Source organism: Lynx canadensis, chromosome A3 (assembly GCF_007474595.2).
Source record: "Lynx canadensis isolate LIC74 chromosome A3, mLynCan4.pri.v2, whole genome shotgun sequence".
In the NCBI taxonomy this organism is placed as follows: Eukaryota; Metazoa; Chordata; class Mammalia; order Carnivora; family Felidae; genus Lynx; species Lynx canadensis.
Genome location: NC_044305.1, coordinates 28361766 through 28378916, shown reverse-complemented (window position 1 = coordinate 28378916; position 17151 = coordinate 28361766). Strand labels below are relative to the sequence as shown.

The window sequence follows — 17151 nt, the reverse complement described above, 5'->3', positions numbered from 1 at the left end:
TTTAAACCTTGTAGAAAATTTTAAAAATGGAGTCACAAAAAAATAAAAATAAAAAATGGAGTCACAAACCAAAATTATAATAACATTTGCTTTATATTTGCCCAATTATTTACCTTTCCTAGAGGTCTTTACTTCTACAGCTTTGAGGTATAGTATCTTTTTATTTCAACCTGAGGGACTCTCCTTAGCAAAACTTGTAGGGCAGGTCTCATGGTAGTGAACTCCCTCAACTTCTGTTGATCTTGAAATTTCTTTTTAAATTTTTTAAAATGCTTATTTATTTCTGAGACAGAGACAGACAGAGCATGAGTGGGGGAGGGGCAGAGAGAGAGGGAGACACAGAATCCGAAGCAGGCTCCAGGCTCTGAGCTGTCAGCACAGAGCCCGACGCAGGGCTCGAACTCACAAACTTTGAGATCATGACCTGAACTGATGTCGGTCACTCAACCCACCGAGCCACCAGGCATCCCTGATCTTCAAATATGTTAATTTCTACCTCACTTCTGAAGGACAACTTTGCTGAATATAGATTTTTTTTCCTTTTTGATATAGAACTCTTAGTTGAAATGTTTTTTGTTTGTTTGTTTTGTTTTTTAACACTACAAGTATATCCCTTCACTGCCTGCTGGCCTTCAAAATTTCTGCTAATAGGCTGATAACTGTATCTGAGGATCCCTTGTATGTGATGAGTCACTTCTCTCATGCTGCTTTCAAGATTTTGGCTTCTGTTTGGGCTTTTTACAGTTTGATTATAATGCACCTCGGTGTGGATCAGAGTATATTCTACTTGGGGGTTGGTTCATCCTTTTGGATTTGCAGATACATATACTTCATTGAATTTAGGAGGTTTTGCCCATCATTTCTTCAAATAAGCTCTCTGCCCCTTTTTTCTCCTCTTCTTATGGGACTCTCATAATCCATATATTGCTCCTTTAATGGTATCCACAGTCTTTTAGCTCTGTTCACTTTTCTTCATTCTTTTTTTCTTCCCACTTTTCAGACTCGATAATTTCTTTTTTTTTTTAACGTTTATTTATTTTTGAGACAGAGAGAGACAGAGCATGAATGGGGGAGGGTCAGAGAGAGAGGGAGACACAGAATCCAAAACAGCCTCCAGGCTCTGAGCGTCAGCACAGAGCCCGACGCAGGGCTCGAACTCACGGACCACGAGATCATGACCTGAGCCTAAGTCGGACGCTCAACTGACTGACCCACCCAGGTGCCCCCAGACTCGATCATTTCAATTGTCTTGTCTTCTTCCTTCAGCTCAAATCCATTGCTCATCATCATAGGCAGCAAGATGGCAGACTAGGAGCTCCAAGCTCTCATCCCCCCCATGGAAACATCAAAACAAAACAAAAATAAAAACTAGAAACTGCACTGAACTAATATAGGGGCCCTGGAAAACAGTCAGAGGCTCATAGTAACCAATTGAACATCCAATCAAAATGCCTGGTACAAGGTCTTATGGGTGGGCACATACCATAGACCATCTATGGACCCAGGCATCTGTGGGTCTATAGTCTCCCTGCAGTTTTCATAAGCAATGCCTGCTGCTTCTTCCTGCCTGAGATCCAAGTTGGATGAAAAAGGTACCATCCCTTCAGGAAGCACTCATCAGGTTAGAATGCTGCAAATAAGATCTGCTTTCCAAACTGTGATTTGAGGGAGGCAGTTGGGAACTAGACTGCTGCCTTGTCCAGCCCAAGAACACTGTTTTTCCAGGGAGGGGAGGGGACAAGGGCTAGAGTAACTACCACGAACCTTTTACGCTGTTTTGAGGGTGGCCTTTTCTTGACTGGATGGTCAGCTGGTTGCTGTAAACCTTTGACTCTTTTCCAGAGCTTTTATATTGGCTCAGCCCAGTTTCTAGATTTTTGTGTTTGTTTTTGATGTTTCCATGAGAGGGACGGGGGCTTAGAGCTTCCCAGTTTGCCATTTTGCTGACTCTGATGGACAATATACTAGGGACGGCCCAAATATCCAACTGCACAATACAGGGAAGTGAACTGCATTGCTAGAGTGAATGTGTGCAGGGCAGAAGCTACTATGGATCATTGGAATGAGGAAAAGCCTTGGGAAAGGGATGATTTTTGAACTGAAGGAGGGGAAGGAAGAATCCAAGAAAGGAACTAGGAAAAGAGCAAGAACAAAGGCCCCAAGGCAGGAAAGAACCTGGTTTGTCCCAGGCACTGTTAGAAGGCTAATGTGCCTGAAGCCCAGGGAGTCAGAGAAGACAGGGCCTGGGGGGCCAGGATGAGCAGTTTGGGCTTTACTCTAATTGTAATGGAAACCCATGGAGGGCTTTAAGAATTAGAAAGACTTTGTGCATTTGTTTAAAATGAGACAAGGCTGCTGTGCGGGTGAGGCTTAGAGTAGAAGCAGAGAGACCGGTGAGGAGGCTGGTGTAGACGCCCTGGTGAGAAATGAAGCTAGAGTCTGCAAATGAGGAGGCAGCCCTGGGCAGGAGTCACCATGGCAGCGTTCCTGAGGGCTTTCACAGGTGGACTTGGGAAGAGCCCCGGCCAAGCCAAACCCAGTCTGGTGCTGGGGCAAGATAGTGGAAGGGCGCTGCTTTGGCTCCCGTGGGCTTCTTTTGAAGTTCTGGGCTCCACCTCTCCCAGCCGTGCTTTTCTCTGGGGAAAAGAGGGCAAGCTGTGATCCCTGAGGGTGGCAGAGGTGGCAGTGAAAAGGTCCATGCTTTTCAAACAGGAACTTGACCTTCGAGAAGATGGGGAAGCGAGGGCCCAAGGGAGGGGAATGTGGCTTTGGCCTCACGGTGAGTAGGTCTTCTTTAGTGGGGCTGAGTCAGGTACCACATGGCTCAGTTCCTGCTGGTACCGAGATGTCAGGAATCTCAGTGTGCCTGAGGTGAAACACAAAGATTCCAGCGTTGGGCTGGCCTCGCCAGATTCCTGATCCTCTGACTCACAGCGTGACGTTGCACAGGCTGCTGCCCCTCTCCAACCTCAGTTCCCTCATGTGGACCACCGAGGTGACAAAAGTCCCCACAACACTGGGTCATCACGAACTATGTGAGATCACGTGTACGAAGCACTTAGTAGGTGTCTGTCGACACCAGCCACCTAGCGCACAGTACTGAGTAAGTACTCAGTAATTGATCTTTGCAATGACAACAGTCATTATCAGCAGGGTAACAATTTTGAGGAACCCATCAGAGCCACAGAATCCAGCTCGGTTTGGTTTGGGGAAACGTCTGAGCCCCAGAGTTCACCTGCCCTCAGGCCTCGCAGCCCATCTCAAGGTCAAAGTGAAATGTCGTGGGTCAAAGAGAAAGAAAAAGAAACTGCACGGAGAAGGGCAACGAGCGATTAGATCCATGCCTCACAGGTGGGTGCCATTGGAGATGAACTTTGAGGGGGGGTTGGAGCTACACATGTGAAGACCGCAGGGCGGCCTTCCGGGGGGAGAGAGGAGACTCAGCCAAGGTTTGGACGTAGGAAAACGTTTCTTATTCCTTTGGGGCAGACACGAAAGAGAGGTTCATTTGGGCCACGCTGCAGTGAAAAGTTTGCGGTGGGAGCGTGAACATGAGGAAATCAAGTTGTTGGATCGTCGCTAGACCATGGATGCAGAAGTGGGAGGCTTTGTTTGCACTCTGGACGTGGTGGGGGGCTGTGACTGTTCCTGGGGAAGAGAGGACTGTCCTTACAGCTGAGCTTCAGGAAGGCCGCTCTGTCTGCCTGTACACAGGCCCACGGCCCTGACCCTCGCCCCGGGGCCAGGTCGGTGGTCTAGGCCAGGGATGCTGAGGCCCAAGCTTAGTCAATGGGAGTGTGGATGGAAGGAGACTCCAGAGGGAAGGGGTGGTCAACAGCCTTGTCAACCACCTAGAGGTGGCAGGGGTGAGGGAGGACCCAGGGAGGACTCCTGGCTTGCCAGCTCAGGACACCGGTAGCTGAGAGGAAAGACAAGGACAGCAGAGATGCAGGAAGGAAGACAGTGGTGGCTCTGGGCCTGTGAGCCCTCTGCCCCGGGGGCAGTTGGTTCTGTGGATCTGGACTGCGGGAGAGGTCTCAGGATTGGGGGCACAATTGTATTTGACGGTGGTTATACCTTGAGTTTGACTGGTTGGTTGAGGAACACGGGCAGAGGAGAGAAGGGTCAGGCAGGACGCTGGGCTGCCGCTGTCCCTTGGCCCACGTGTGGCCCGTCGGGCCCTGGAATGAGCCTGTCCCTCTCCTCTGCGCCATCCCCCCTCTTCTCATCTTACACTTCCTTTCTGGCCCTCACTTAGCTGCGTCATTTTAGGGAACTTGGAAACCAGGCCTCGTGTCTTTAACTTACAAAATTATACACTCCAATGAGCCGGAAAGGGGCTTTTGGAATAATTCTATTGAAAATATGTGGGTTTTCGCCTTGAAATGATCTTCCTGAAATTATCCCCTTTCTCTCTTTATAAATATTAAAAAGAAGGAATCAGAGCTTAGTGCTTTAAATCCCTATTCAGGGACTTTCTTGTCTGCCTCTCAGGAAAGCAGCCAGTCATTTCCGAGGAAGAAAGGAAGGCTGGCTCAGTTCCCTTTTACGTGACCCTGCCCCAGATCCACCTTTCGGAGTATCCCTGACCACTCCCTCCTTGTCCCCTTACAGCGAAACTGGGCTTTACTGGAATATTACACGTCAGCGTGAAGGGTGTGAGAGAGAAGGCGCAGGCTCGGGAGGGGAGGGGAGAGGGGAGGAGAGGAGGAAGGCTGCAAAGATGGAGGCAGACAGAGACAGAGAGAAGAAGAGAGACAGAGACAGGGAGGGAGAGAAATCGCTCTGGGGAGAAAGGGAGAGACATGTGTCCCCTACAGAGACAGGCTGGTGAGAGAGACACAAGCTCGGGTGGAGGATCGGGGGGACACAGAATACGGGGGCAGAAAGCAGCACACAGATGTAAGCGGGGTGGGGGGCGGGGAAAGGAGACACGGGAGCGGGACATTGGCAGAGTGGGAGGAGGCCATGAGGCCAGAGGCCCACAGAATGGAGTTGACACTGACTGACAGGTGGGTAGGGAAGAACCATGGGAGCGAGACACAGGTGGATGGTGACACACGGGGCGGGGGGGGGGGGGGGAACAAGGAGACCGGATGGGCCTGTGCCACCCTCAGGCTGAAGGCCAGCGTGTGCTGGGGACAAACACGACTTGTGTGCAGGATGGCATCTGATGGAGGGAAGTTCCTCGTCCCCAGCCCAGGCCCTCTGGCACCTGCCTCAGGCCCGTGATTCCCGTTAAGCCCTGCTGACCTTTGACATCTGGGGGGAATGGGGGCAGAGGGCAGAGGTCAACAGAAGGACCTGAGTTCAAGCATCGGCTCTGCCAATCACCGCCACGTCACCCTGGGCACGTCATGCCGTCTATGGAACCTTGGTTTTCTCGCCTGCACGGTGGGGGACGGTGATACCCAATCTCGGGGCTGTTGGGCCGCCCGCTGTGAGATACCTGCCCGTAAAGGCCTTGGCACAGCGCCCAGATCGCTACCCTCACGGGAACGGAGGTAGACGTCACCCATGGTGGAGTCTAGAGCTCAACTGCGATCCTTCTGTAGACCTCAGAACTCACCAGTCAGGGCTGACCCTGGGGACCTAGGTGTAAAACCCCTCCCCCACAGGCACCCCAAAAGGGGAAATCTGCGGAGGGAAGGGAACAGGAAGTTTTAGTGGCTGGGAGAGATTCTGAAAAGGCTTTCCCAGGCAGCCCTGGTGGGTACAAGAGGCAAGGGCAGTTGGATTCACCTAACTGGCCTCCACCTCCCTGAAAGGGGACGCGGGAAGAAGGGGAGTGCCCTGGCCCACGGCTCCCTGCGTGACCTGGAGCCCCTCCAGGGCTTCGTCTGCCAGTCTGACCAAGGGTAGCAGACGACAGGCTCTGAGAGGGCCTTTGAGGCCCTGACCTCAGGGTTCTAGGAGCCCGTCATTGTAAGCAGCCTGACCTGGGGTGGGGTGGGGGTGGGGAGGGTGTTCCCGGCTCCCCCTCCCCCACAGACTGCAGCAGGAACCAAGGCCCAAGCGCCTTCTGAAGGCTCGGTCACAAAGCGCGGTGGTCGGTCACCGGTTACCACATAAGCCAAGCCCTTGATCTGCTGTGTTTGAGGAAACTCTTTGTTCCTTTCAAGCCTCTATTCTCTCAGCTGGGGCTGGTGCACAGACCGAAGCAGTGAGTTTGCTCTTTCTTCCTTTTCTTTTTGGATTTTTAAAAATAACCGGCTTGTGTGTGCAGGCAGCATTCCAGAATTGGGTTCCCAGGCTGGGGTTCAAGGCCAGGCACTCCAGCAGCCCCTCGCTCCCGGGAAGGCCTGGGCGGAGGGAAAGCCAAAGGGCCGGGTGAGGAGGCAGGGCATGCAACCCGTGCCCCAGAGAGACTCAGGTTCGGGAGCCAGCCCGGGAGGGCCCACACTGGTGCCCTCCCACCGGCTTCGGGACTTTAGTTTGTCGAGGGTAAGATAAGAGCCCTTCGTGGAGACAGCTGCCTCTCTCCCTTGCTGGGTCCGTGCCAGACATCGCTGATCGATCGCCCTCCCCCACGGAGCTTGGATGAGCCCTGAGAATCCTTTTCAGTGCGGTGCCCTCTCTGGGTGTCTACCACCAATAGGATTTGGCTTGCAAACAGACCTACCTTCCATCCCGGGACATGGTTATCTCTGAGAGGCCAACCCAAAGTAGGCACTCGATAAATATTTGTTGGATAAATAGACTTTCCTTTTCTTTTCTCTCTCTCTCTCTCTTTTTTTAAATCTTTACGGCACGTCAGCCACTATTTTCGAAACACTTGCTAGGCTGTGAACAAAGCAGAGTTCCTGACCTCCATCCAACATGCGGGGGAGACAGACAATAAGCAAATAAGCAGAGAGAACTACATCGGGTGTCAGGTGGTGAGCAGAGCGATGAAGAAATATGAAGCCGCGTAAAACAATGGAGAGTGACAGGGTGTGGGCGTAGGCGCTCCTCGTAGGTAAGGTCATCGGAGGAGGGCTTCTGGAGCACGACACTGGAGCAGAGACCTCGGCAAAGCGAGAATCTCTGAGAGCCCATCCTTCTGAGGATTTGAGGCTAAACTGGTTTGACACTAAGATACTAATCTGCGTTGTGTACGATTCTAGAATTCCACGACTCTAAGAACCTCTAACTAAAATTACACATTTCTACTGTTCTCGCCTCCCATGAAAATGATTCTAGAATTTTGTGATTCTGAAATGTTAGGATTCACTGAAGCATCTTTTTGCTTGAATAGACCAGGATTCATTGCCTACCCTCTCCCCGCTACCCCCAGGAAATGGAGCTGAAAATAGAAACCGTCAAAACAACAAGCCATTCCAGCTCTAAGTGCCATAGTAAACAAATGGTCCAATGTTGCTCTGATGGTTTAATTGCAGCAGCTCCAGACAAGCCCATTCATGAGGGATCATCAGTTGATGGAGAGGAGGAGTGAGCCCCTTGGGAGAAGGGGTGGCTTGCGGCCGGCCCTGGGGTGGGGCAGGTCTGTACCAGCAGCCAACGTTCTGGATGTCTCCCTCTGGCCCCTTTGGCTTTGGGGATCAAGATGGTGGACATTTTGACGAGGAGTGTCAAGAGAGGCCTCTCTGAGGAGGTAGCATGAAAGCCGCACCTGAGGACTGATAGGATGCCAGGTTCACAGCCAGGGGGGAGAACAGTCCCAGGTAGAGAGAACAGCAGATTCAAAGGGCGAGAGAGCTTGGCTGGTTCCCAAAGCAATTGGAGGACAGGAAAATGAGATGAGATCAGAAGGGCAGGAAGGGGCTGGATCCTACAGGGGTTTGTCGGCTAGGATTGGGAACGTGGAAGCTACTGGAAGGTTTTAAACAGTGAGTGATGTAATGTAATTCCATATTTAAAAGATCCTGGGTGCTCTAAGTACAGTGGACTATGGGGGGGTGGGGCATGAGTGGAAGCTGGAAGGCCAGTAAGAGACTGCGGTGTTTGTCCCCGGAAGGAGTGGCAGCGGCTTGGATCTACATGGTAGCAGGTGGATCCATCTGTTCACCCATCCCTTCTTTCTGCCCTCCCTTCCTCATCCCTTCATCCATCCATTCATTAACCGAACACTTATTAACTGTCTATGGGGAGCCAGGCACAATGCTGAGCTTATAAGGACGAATTAAACGTGGTTTCCGACCGCAAGGAGCTCACAGAACGGCAGGTCCCTGACCCTGCAATGTAACGGTAACGAATGTCCCAGTGCAAAGTACCCTGCGGGCTCATGGGATGTGATTCACTGAGCCTGGGATGTTGGAAAAGGCCTCGTGGAGGACATGTTGGTGTTTGAGATGTTGGAAGGTCTGAGATGTTGGAGGGGCAGCTCGGGGAAGGGTGAGGAGGCAGCACGAGTGAGTGTCCTGCAAATATGTGGCTGTCCAGGTTGGTGGGATCAACGACCAGGTGCGTGGAGGGACACCACGGGAAAGGGGTTCTGGGCCAGCTTGGGGAGGGGTGGGGACACATGCCTGTGACTTCCTGCTCAGCTCCGCCTGCCCCTACCGGAGCGGAGTAATTTAATTAAGTACCAGCCCTTAAACAAGATGCAGCTGTTTAGCAGATGTTGCCTTTCACCCCAGATGGAGGCACATCTTGGCAACGGGCACAGCGTTTCCAGGGCGCTTAATTTGTAAGGCTGCGGAGAGGAAAGAAATTCAAGATGCGGCCATTATTATTTAATGGCCATCATTCATGACACACACCCCCGCCCCCCCAGCACCACGGCCACATGGCCACCATTCCTGTTGGCTCGGACTGGAGACAGAGGCAGGCCCCCGGGGAGGGTGATTTGCTGGTTCTCACTCAGAGAACAAGAGAAGAAAAGCGGAGGAAAAGGTCACCAATCTGCAGAACCCCCAAGAACGTTTATGTGAGTGGGAAGCAGCGACTTATCCTTCATTTTGCGCGAAAGGGGCACAATCGGTAACCACCATCTTTTGAACTCTAACTCAGGAGCCAGGCGCTGTGCCAGGTGCTTACACGTACCTTGTCTCTGCCTCTCTAATCCTCCCAACAGCCACGCTCGGTCCTACCTCAGGGCCTTTGCCCTTGCTTTCTCCCCTGGCCGAGGAACACTCTTCTTTCAGAGGCCCACAGGGCTAATTCCCCAAAGACCTTCAGGCCTCACAATAAATGTTGCCTCCCCATAGAGACCTTCCCTGACCAGCCTACATAAAAGGCACCCTTCTCCATAAGTCTCCACCCCTTACCTTACTTGCTTGCTTTTCCTTTTCCTTCATTACTATATATATATATATATATATATATATATATATATATATCCTGTGTCTGTTTCTCTCCTCTAGAGTTTAAATTTCCAAGGGCAAGGATTTTTGTCTGTTTTATTCCTTGCCAGCTCTCCAATATGCACAAGAATGCCTGACTCAAGACAGAATCCTATAAATATTTGTTCAATGGGTAGAGAAATGATCAATGGATCTCACCGAACTTATAAAAAGATTGTCAGGGAGACAAAATTACTCTCCCAAGAGTTACACAGCCGGCAAGGGGTGAGTTGGGATTTGAGTTTGGGTCTGTCCCTTTCCTAGGGACTTTTCCTTCTCCGTAGCACTTATCACCACTTATGTATTATTTCTGGGCCTGTGTTTGGCATCTCTCTCCTCTCCCACCGGAATGGGGGCTCCAGTGAGAACAGAGTTCATGTGTTTTGCTCATAGTTGTCTCCCCAGCACCCAGACAGCACTCCCCAGCACCCAGGAAGCAGCTCATAAATATACACTGAGTGACACTTCATTCTCGCAAGCAATCCTGCAAAGTATGTTTCCTCTGTGCTATTTTACACATGGGGACATTGAGGCTCAACCAGAGAAGTGATTTGCCTTGCTTAAGGTCATCTGGCTAATGAATACAGAGCTGGGATTTGAACCCAGGCCTCCTGAGCTCATTGGTCATGGAGAAGGGGACCCCCATTTAACGCTTGCTGGTTCGACCCACCCAAAGGCAACAGCTGCTTGGCCGAAAGCTCCACTCACAACCTACCAGGGAAGGCATTTCCCCCTCAAGGTCAGCAGTGTCAGGGCCGATGTGAAACTCACCCTTAATGCACAACTCCCCAGTTTCGTCCATTTAAGTGAAAACTTTGATGTTATTTTAACCCAAATCCCCCGTTGACTTCAATGGAAGCTTTGAATCCACGAGGAAGGTCAGACAGTGTTTTTGGAGGTAACATGGGCACCCAATGGAAATCATATTAGCATACTCATTATCATCAGGGCCCTTTGAATGTGTTTTTTAGCTGCTCCCTTAAAGTTGACTTGGTGACAATGGATCCTTTCTGTTCAGGAATCACTGGGCCAGAGTGGAGCTGCGGTCGGCTCCTGTGTGCTTTTCTGTGCTTTTCAAATGATGACAGTGAACCCATGTTGCATAAGGTAATGGAAAGAACGCCATCCACCAGGCACCCTGGTGGTGAATGAAGTACATTGTCTGGGTTTGAAAGAAATAACTCTTTAAGTCACTTGTGCTGGGACCCCAGGGATGGGCTCAGGTAACAAAAGGTGTTGCTAAGCGGCCTTCCAAGAAAGCTGGCCCCTGTTAACGGGAGGCCCCTGGGCGCAGCAAAAAAAAAAAAAAAAAAAAAAAAATCAGGGATTGGCCTTGGTTGACAAGATGGTTGTTCAACTTGAGAAAATTCCAGAATTGCCTGGGGAGCATTTACTACACCCAGTGCCCAGCACCCCCACATCAGACCATTTGGTTCCAAATCCTGGGAAGTGGGGAAACCAGAAGGCATCAAAGGTTTCTAAGTGTCCTCAGATGACTCCGGTAGGCCAAGCGGCAGCTAGTAAGTAGAGCTGAACTGATCTCTTGTCAAACCAGAGGGGAGGGGAAGAGAGAAGTTGTGGGTGGTGACAGTGGAGAGGGAAGGGCGATCGCAAGTCCTCTGGGGATGTGTCCGGGAAGAGGAGCTTCGGAGAAGACACCCTGGTTTTTGTTTCTGCTCTTAGGAAAATGTTCAAACTACGGAAAAGTGCAGAGAATCGTACGACGACCCCACTGCCTGATATCAGCCTCATCAATCAGCAACACGGAGTCCCTCCGGTGTGAGGGGGTTTAAGGTGCGTGCTGCAGGCAGGTGGTGCGCCCCAGCTTCCCTGGGAGCCTCCTGGAAAGCCCACGCTGCTCATCAGTGATTCTGTGACAGCAGATCCTTGGCTGGAACACAGAACTCCAGCGCCGAGTTCTTGGGCTGGAACGTGATTTGACAGGAGAGCCAACAGCTGGGACACAGGACTTTTGTATTAAGGCAAAAACAGTTATATTCAAAAAGAAATTGCCACGCATTTATCCTAATCCCTCCTTGACTTGTCTCCTTGGTTCTCTTGTTTGGGGAGAGGGCCTTGGGGCTTACCCCTTAAAAGGATCAAGGAGGTGAGTGAGTAGCCTGGGAACACCTGGAGGGTGACAGCTGGGCCAGGGTGTCTCCAGAAAGTCCTACTTTGTGTGCTCCTTTGTTCTTCCGACAAAGATTCATGGAGCACCTCCTTCATGCCAGGGGTCGTGTTCTAAGTTGTGGGTTCACGCAGCTCACACAGTCGAGTGCAGGAGATGGATGGTCAACAGAAAGGACAACGGGCAGCAAGTTGGATTGTGACATGTAGCACTCGTGCTACAGAAAAAAAAAATAAAGCAGGGAAGTGGACGAGGGCAGCTGGCAATTGTTAGTAAGATGCCCAGGGAAGGACTCTCTGCCAAGGTGACCCAAAGAAGGTGAGGGAGGAGCCAAGAGGGAGGAGCATTCGAGGCAGAGGGAATGGCACATGCAAAGGCCCAGTGGTGGGAACATTCCTTCCAAGAACGGTGAGCACGTTGTGTGGCTGGAGCAGAGGGAGAGTGGGGGACAGGGCTGGCAGGTGATGCCAGGGAGGCAGCCGTGGAAACTGGTGAGGCCAGAGTGGCAGACCATGAAGGCCTGTAAAGACCTTTGTTTTTCCCACGTGAGAGGGGGAGTAATTGGTGGGTTTTGAGAAAAGGGATTGGAAGATCTGGCTTTTGTTTTCATGGGACCCCTCTGGCTGCCGAGTGCAGAACGATTATAGAAGGTGGGTACAGAAACTGGAGAAGGCTACTGTGTTCATCCCAAGGAACAGGGGACCGAGGCCCAGACCGGCGTGGTCAAGGTGAGCATGTCTCTGGAACCACAGAGGTGGTCGGTTTCTGGAAATGTCTGCCGGGTAGAGCCAACGGGATTTGTTGGCTGAAAGAATGTTGGGGTAGGAGACCAGCAGGGGGGTCAGGATGACGCCAAGGTGTTTAATCTCAGCAACTAGACAGGGAGGTTTGGCATTTCCTGAAATGGAAGTCCTGCAAGGAGGGATGCTTTAGGGAGGCATGGTGGGAAGTTGTGTTTGGAACAGGTTAAAATTGAGGTGCGTAGGCAACACAAAATGCATATGGACGTATGAACCTGGGGTGCAGGGGAGCAGCCTGCCCTGGCGTCCCGCCGCCCAGATGGTGTGTGATAGCCTGATCATAGGCAGGGGAGTGGGCCAAGCACAGACCTGGGCCTCTCGTGAGCCAGGCACCGGGCCAGGCTGTGTCTTCTGGCCTCCTCAGGCCAGAGTCACGCCTGGGGCTTACACGGAGGGGGTTACTGCCCCCTCTCCATTGGCCACTTCCCATTATTAGCATTTACCCTGAGGTTGAAGAGGAAGGCTGATCCAGCCTCATTTAGGATGAAAAGGGCTGAAACTCTCAAGTTAACTGGAGCCGCGGGAGCTGTTGTCAAACTACGTGCAGGGATTGGAAGGCAGGAATTCTGAGCGCGCCTCGCAGAAGGTGGTTTAGCCGCCGGGAGACCATTCAGGACCCAGGGCTCAGGACCCAGGACAGAGCTCACTCTCGGCCTCCTAGGCAGCAGGTGTCTGCGGGCCTCCACCTCCCCTTCCGCCTTCCCTCTTCCCTCCTCTCTCCGGAGGTTTGGGCTTCCTCATTAATCCTGCGCCTTCATACGGTCTTGGCACCATCCGACCTGGCCTGGTCTTCCAGCTTTTGTGCATTTGACCCAACTGTCTTCGACCCAAACCCCAACCGGCAGCCCGGAGGGGTGCCGATTGGTTTGGTTAATGCTGATTGGTTTAGTCGAACCACCCTCAGCTGTGCTGGGTGGAGCTTTTGCCCCAGGCTATATCATTGGTTGCTGGCTAGCCTATCTCTTGTCAGCCTTTGGGTCAGGTGACTTCCCCTGCTCCAATCGGCTGTTGGGGCACTTATGGAAGTGGATACAGACTCTAAGAGCCACCGTGGCAATGGCGATAGTAATAACAGCCTCGTGAGGTATTGATCACGGTGGACTCTGGATCAGGCAGTTTGGGTTCAGGTTCAAACCCTGCCCCTACCACTTACGGTGACCTTGGGCAGCTTTCAACCTAACCGGGTCCCCATCTCCTCCTCTTTAAGTGGAGAATAATAACGTTAACTACGTCTTAGGGTTACGGCGAGGACTACTAAGCTAGGCAATGAAACATCTACAGGACATATTTAATTAGGGTTGCATTCAAAAATGTAATTAAAAATGTAATCATCGTTGTCATTACTACTGGTCGGACAGTTCTTCTGCCCTTAAGTGTTTTAAAGGCACGTTCTCACTCAATTCTTCACAAAAATGCCAATGCAACAGGCTGTGTTTTTAATCCCACCTGACGGACGTGAAAATGGAGGTACAAAGGAGTTATGTGAGTTGTCCAAGGGTCCCTCAGCTAGTGAGGGGGTAGAGCCGGGTTTATAACCCAGGTTTGACTGGCCCTTGACTCAGAATCATTGCTCTAAAATCATCATGTCTCCTGACGGGCGCATCTATGTGTAACTGCCCACTGTGGCCCACTTCTTCCGTGAGGCTGCGGGTAGGAGCCCTCCCAGAAGGGGCAGCACTCTGCCTGAAACTGCCCCCAGCCCCACCCCAGCTCTCCCTGCCCTCCAAAGAGACAATGCAATCTGCTGAAGTACGTTCTGCACAGGTCACCAGCTCTGATCTGCAAAGGCCGTTCCTATCCCTTGTCCTGTGTGGTCCTTAACGCCTGGGTAAATCAGCAGAGCAGGGATTATTCCTCCCATTTAACGGATGCAAAGACTGAGACTCACCAAAAGGGAATCAGGATTCGAACCCAGGTTTGTCCCTTTCCCTTCCTCTATCCTCCCCACACCCCGCAGGGCAAAACTGAAGGGAATTTGGGAGCCACTGGATGTTCTGGAACTGGGTAAAATTAAGGCGAGAAGAAACTGGGATTAGAGCTGGAAGGCGCCTTCTTGCACTGGGCCCACAGAGGCCAGGAAGTCACTGGGCCTGTATCCTGACCACTGCTTAGCAATGTAGCCAGTTCTACAGTCTCCTACTCATGCTCATGGTCCGGAGTTCATTCAGGGTATAAAGAAAGTGGAATGACACGAATTTCTGGTGCCAGCTTAGTTTAATGAAATATGCCCGCTACCCCGGCCAAAGGATCACAGGAAGGAGGGGGCATCTGCAGGCTCACGGCTTATGTTCACCCCTTCTGGCACTTACATTCCAAGCATGGGCCTTGTCCGTGCTCCAGGGTAATTTCCAATAAATGATCCCGGGCTGCACATGTGTGGGTGCCTCAGCACCTCCCTGGAATCTGACGGACGAGGATTTGAATCTCCACCTTGCACCTACTCACTGTGTGGCCTGGGGCAAGCCACTTAACCTCTCGGGGCTTCTCTTTCCTCATATATGATCCTTTCTCATTGGGTTACTGTGAGGACAGAGTAAGATATATTCATATGGTGCTTGTTAAAGTGCCTACGCGTTTATTGTTATTTTAGGCATTAAAATCCCCTGGTCCCCCCCCCCCACAAAAAACTTCAGAACTTGCTGTTGGCATGGGAATGATTAAAAGATTTACCTTTCAGGAACATAAAAAAAATAATTAAGAAGGAAAGGTTATTATTTTGGTGACAGCGTGGAGGATGTCGCAGGAGGGACAAGAATGGAATTGAAACATGTCTGCTAAGTGTGTGTTTGGCTACTGGTAGCAAAAAAAAAAATCCAACAGTGCGACAGATTTCTAGTTTTTCCTCAATATCCACTCTCTCCTTTTGTCAACAGAATCCCTAATTTCAGCAGGACACGTGGCAGCCCAGAATGAAGATTACACTTCCCTGCTTTCTTCCCGAATCCTAGGTATGTCCATGTGAGTTCTTACCAGTGAGAAATGTTTTGTGTGGCTTCTAGAAAATGTCTTAAACAGGAGAATAGATATCTCACTCCTCTCTTTCTCTTTGCTGGCTGGAATCTGAAATGTGACGACTGGCTCTCAAACAGCCATGCTGGACCATGTGATGAATTAAAGATGGCTACTGATTCTTTGGTCCTTCTTCCTTCAAGAGGAAGAGTTTGTTTGGACTTCCCCTCCTCTTAAATCTGGGCTTGCCTGTGACTTATTGGACCAACAGAATACAGTGGAAATGATGCTCTGCCAATTCCGGACTTTGCCCTTAAGGATACTGGCGGATTCTGCCATGGTCTCTTGGATCCATGGCTGCCAAGGAAAAGGTCAAACCACTCTGCTGGAGAGACCCCCCTGGAGAAGCCCTAAGACCTCACGGAAAGGAATCAGGGACCCGGCTGAGCTCAGCACTGCGGTCTTCCCAAACCATCTTGGTCCTCCAGATGAAACCAATCATCAGCTGAACGCGGCCAAGTGACTAGTCAACGCCCATGGATCAGAAGGACCGCCCAGCTGAGCCCTGGCCGAATTTCAGACCCACAAAACTGTAGAAAATAATAAACATGATTATTGTTTGGGGAGTGTCTGTTGGGTACCAATACATAACCAGAACAGACCATGAGATAGAAGGTATTTGTTGAGGATGCTGTAACAATTACACCATCTGGAGGTCTGGCCGCCTCCGGATATTTTGTCCTACACGAAAAGTAGACTCTGTTTGTTTAGGCTTTGATGATACCTTGGGTCGTGGCTCATGGCCTCAGTTTCCCCCCAATTATTCATTGGAGCATTAACGCCTGCCCTGTTGCCTCCTTTTGCATGTAATACAAACAGTGCATATCCAAAAAGACCATGGGGCGTGCTCAAGTCGTTATGATACATTTCATGTGTCGGTAATCAGATAGGAACTTGTCAGGAGGCCAACTGCAATGGGTTTTGGAATCAGATATGTTGGGACTGGAGGCTCAACTCTGCTACTTTCTAATGTGAAAAATCGGACCAGCCACTGAATCTCTCTGAGCTTTGTTTCCTCATCAATAAAAAACAGACGATGCCTACTTCCCTTGTAGAGTCTGTGTGAGGATTAAATTAAATGAGATTAATCCATCTGGCTGATAAACGCTGAATATCTCCTATGTGCTAGGCCAGACCCACTCCTGATATTGGTGGGGCCTGGGCTCCCCCCCATCCCCCCAAATCTAAATGTTTAAACATTATACATCAGGCTAATATATTGTTTTTAACATGTTCTATCCCTCTCCTCGATGAATGTAAGTAACCTCACAACAACCTGGAAGGCCAGATTCAGTTTGGAAACCTCAGACCCCCCAGACGTGCAGAATGGTGGCAGTGGGGAGGGCTGGCCCCTTCCCTTTTCATCCCCAGCCCCAGGCCACGCTATGCAGACCCCACATGCATGTGTGTAGACATCCCATGCCTTTACAAGCTCCTTCCACCACCATGCTCCACACTGCCCTTTGCCTACCCCCCAGGCCTAGTGTTCTGCCTCCAGAGAACATACCAGCAAGAGGCTTGCACAGGCCCTGGAAGCCAGCTTGGAACCTTTGGATTTCAGGAATCCTGGGAACCCAGAGTATGTCTAGAAAAGAGATAAAGGCTTGGGTGGCTATCTCCCCTTGGCCCTGGGGGGGGGGGGGGTCATACACAACTGGAGGAGGGCCAGAGAGAGGCCCTTTAATGCGTGAGGACAAGGGTAGGGTCCCCCTTGCCTGGATCTAAGGGCCAGGTCAGGCCTATGCTGGTGGGGCTCATCAGCGAATGAAACTGGTAACAACAAGCCACCTGACCCATTCCTTCAGTCTGGGCCTCGGTGTCACCTTGTCTATAAAAAATGAGGACTTAGCTGATCTCATACCTTGGTCGGAGACCAAGGGCTGGTGAATGTCACCAGCAATCTCTTAGAGGCCAGGAGATCAGAAGGCTA

At 51.0% G+C, this 17151-nt stretch overlaps 1 long non-coding RNA gene across 9 annotated transcripts; it reads left to right on the top strand.

Annotated features, from left to right (window-relative positions):
• The first annotated feature begins 2757 nt into the window (after positions 1-2757).
• Positions 2758-16264, top strand: LOC115510260. Of its 9 annotated transcripts, none has more exons than XR_004343365.1 (7): positions 5934-6163; positions 6758-6958; positions 8717-8869; positions 9306-10391; positions 10968-11078; positions 15086-15160; positions 15302-16264. It is a non-coding gene; the product is annotated as an uncharacterized LOC115510260 (long non-coding RNA). The 9 variants fall into 9 exon arrangements; XR_004343366.1 differs by having other exon boundaries at positions 6758-8869; positions 9306-9509; positions 10303-10391; XR_004343364.1 differs by having other exon boundaries at positions 6758-8869; positions 9306-9509; positions 9647-10391.
• Positions 16265-17151: the final 887 nt, after the last annotated feature.